At 44.9% G+C, this 3,267-nt stretch overlaps 1 pseudogene across 1 annotated transcript in view; it reads left to right on the top strand.

The window, feature by feature from the left end:
* The first annotated feature begins 1,280 nt into the window (after positions 1-1,280).
* Positions 1,281-3,267, top strand: part of LOC308372313 (cAMP-dependent protein kinase catalytic subunit alpha-like) — a 19,787-nt pseudogene continuing 17,800 nt past the window's right edge. The window contains exon 1 of the transcript in view: positions 1,281-1,330. The product of the transcript in view is annotated as a cAMP-dependent protein kinase catalytic subunit alpha-like (transcript). The remainder of the gene's footprint in view (positions 1,331-3,267) is intronic.

Raw genomic sequence — 3,267 nt, 5'->3', positions numbered from 1 at the left:
ATTTAAATTAAAACAAATTTAAATTATAATGTATGGTTCTTACCTTAACAACCTCCACGATTGAGCTCGACACCAAACTTCTAGCAGCCTCTTCATGCCCGAGAGCGCGTAAAAACCGGATGTAGAAATCAACTCCAAATAAGTGATGGGTATTGACTCCTTGAAATAACCCCAGCTACAGAGCTTTTTCAGCACTGTAAGTGTTACAATAACTCTAAAATCAACACTTGTTAACTCTGATTAGTTAACACCGAACATTTTAACTCAAATTAACACTACCGATTTTGCTGTGTAGGCTACATGACGGACAAGGATGTAGCCTACTGTATAGCTGAAAGCTTTGAGCATTTGTTACCGGTGAAAATATAAAGGTATAGCCTAACCATTGGAAGGACCTGTCTTTGATGCTGTGAGCCAATTGAACTTGCGCGGATGCTTTTCAGAGAGGATGCTTCTCGTACCCAGTTGTGCCGCCGAGGCGGTCTTAACTTTTGGTAGACAGGCTTTAATGTAGCCTACCAGTCGCAAGGCACAAAAGGCACTTACGCCCACGTTAGTAACCAATCAATTCGTTATTGCCCCTGTCTGTCATCCACAGGTCGACCCAATGGGATGACTCGGGAGGCGGGCGCTCCCCCGTCACTGTGCTGAAGTTCCCGTCTGTTGTGCATGGATGCTGATGTCTATAACGCAGGGTCAGATATACAATGGGCGTTTTTTTTTATCCGCACATAATTCGTTTGTGATTTTGGAACAGCGGTTGGACTCCGGAGTGGGGGGAGCTGTTCGCTTCGGTGAGTGGCAGTGGGGGCACCTGAGGACGGATTAAAGGAAGACCAACCGACGGGCACTACGCGGAGAGCGCAGAGTGGGCTTGCATCAGGGGCCGGAGCGGAGAGGAGAGAGCGCCGTGGCTCGTTGGCCAGCGCTATCAGCATCAGCGGACTCGGCAAAGGCACTCAGTTGGAGAAGCCCTAGTGTCAACAGTCTGCAGCTAGTACTCACTCTCAAATCGAGCCTGCTGTTGGAATAGGCCAACCTATTCAGTAAGGTAACGTCGGCGGATGTCGACGGATAAAACGGAAAAAAATCTGCTTTCTTGAAGAAGACTGCTCAGTGGATACACATATAAGATAGGAGTCTCTCCACTTTCCGTGACGCGGATAGGACCCACATGTAAATTAAGAAACGGTTCTGAGCTCCCACCTAAGATCAATACGGCTTACTCGGCGAGGAGGGGGGACTCTGGGAATCACCAGCCGGCGTTTAGGCCTCAAGACATGGGCAACACGCCCGCCTCCAGGCGGGGAAGTGAGATGGAAAGCGGTGGGTGTACACTATTTTGCATTGGGGTAGTAGGCTATACCGCTGGCTACACACATTCACACACGCTGTGCACACTACGAATGCTGTCGTATGCTATAGGGTATCACATTACAGGACCTATCGTGATCTTTACGAAGGTGCCAGGTTTGAAATATATATATATATTTGTATTTCCCTGCCTAATATTTTGACAGGTGACAGAGGCTCAGAGAGCATCTTCAGAATGAAACCGTTCCGAATGGGCTCTCTCTTTCTATCGTCAACACCATGGAGGCCTCTGGCCACTACCGATCAATAGATTAGCTCAAACACTAACATATTGGGCTACACCAATATTTAGTGACAAGAATTTACCGTTTGACTCGGTAGCCAACAAGTGAACAGAACGAAAAGCCTAATCTGTGCCGTAGCATATCGTCTAACCGAGTAGACCATCACTCCAAAACAAGTGATTGGATGAATCAGGGTGAAACGCAATGTTCAGCATTCTATCTAAGTGGTCGTTATTCAGTGAAATGTGATGTCCAGCAACATGCCTCCTGTCTTCCAGCGCACGTTGCATCACGAGAGACACGATAGCCGTTTAGCACGACAGCATAGAGCCAAGGCTGCCCAACCGTGCCTGTGTCGCTTTCTCTGGGATGCAACCGCGGTAGGGCGCTCTCTACCTATCCACAAAAAAAAAAAAAAAAAACTGAATTAAAATAAATTTAAAAAAAAAGCTAGAAAAACATGAAGAGCCTTCATGTGAGCTCAAGTAAATTCTATAACCTGACTGGGGGTTCATATCTTAAGAGATCCTATGCATACGCCAACACCTTATCCATCACATTATGCATTGTGCACAAAATAAGAATTCATTCAGAACTCAAAGTTGCGTTTTTAAAAAAAAAAAAAAACTTTTTTGAGGGAGCCCTCAGTAAAGCCCACTTGCAGTTTTTGATGTGTGTGTGTGTGTGTGTGTGTGTGTGTGTGTGTGTGTGTGTGCTACTGGGGCAGTCGTTTAGGTATGGGAGAAAACATTTGAAAAGAAGTGAAGTATTGTAGATTGTCTTGTCTTGGTTTTGATGCATCCTGTAGTAGGTGTTATAACAGGTGTGTGTGTGTGTGTGTTTGTGTGTGTGTGTGTGTGTGTGTTTCTTTTTCACATACATATTGGTTTGTTTCATGTTGATGTGTCAACAGGAACATTTATTTTGTGTAGCTATGAATACAGTGCAGTGTGTGTGTGTGTGTGTGTGTGTGTGTGTGTGTATGGCAACCCAACTGAAGCCAGTGCATTGTGTGTGTTTGTGTGTGTGTGTGTGTGTGTGTTTGTGTGTGTGTGTGTATGTGTGTGTGTGTGTGTGTGTGTGTGTTTGTGTTTGTGTGTCAACCCAACTGAAGCCAGTGCGGTGTGTGTGTGTGTGTGTGTGTGTGTGTGTGTGTGTGTGTGTGTGTGTGTGTCTGTGTCTGTGTCTGTGTCTGTGTGTGTGTGTGTGTGTGTGTGTGTGTGTGTGTGTGTGTGTGTGTGTGTATGGCAACCCAACTGGCATCTCAAGTATCTGTTTCTGGCACATCATTGCTCATGCACATGACCTCACGATCCAAAGGCAGCATTGCCCCCTTATCATAGTCTCTTTGGTGTGTGTGTGTGTGTGTGTTTAAGAGAATCAGTGTGTTATGTGTGTGACTGTGTCTTTTATATGTTTGTTTTTTAAACTTCTTTTTATTTCCTTTTATCAAATGCAGTCATACAGTACAATCACATCCAATCATTTTTATCATTAAATGAAGTGCCACAGGTACAAGTTAGGCTAGTGGGGTTAATGGCCATGGATGTCTTGGGCCTAAGCCATCAGGATCCTATTTACGTTTTTAGTCTTTTAGTCTCTTTCTCTGATTGAGGGCCTTTACGGATCCCAGGTACATAGATAGATATATTATAGATAGATCAAATAT

This window comes from Sprattus sprattus (assembly GCF_963457725.1).
Source record: "Sprattus sprattus genome assembly, chromosome: 1".
In the NCBI taxonomy this organism is placed as follows: Eukaryota; Metazoa; Chordata; class Actinopteri; order Clupeiformes; family Clupeidae; genus Sprattus; species Sprattus sprattus.
This window is presented reverse-complemented; position numbering and strand designations above follow the sequence as displayed.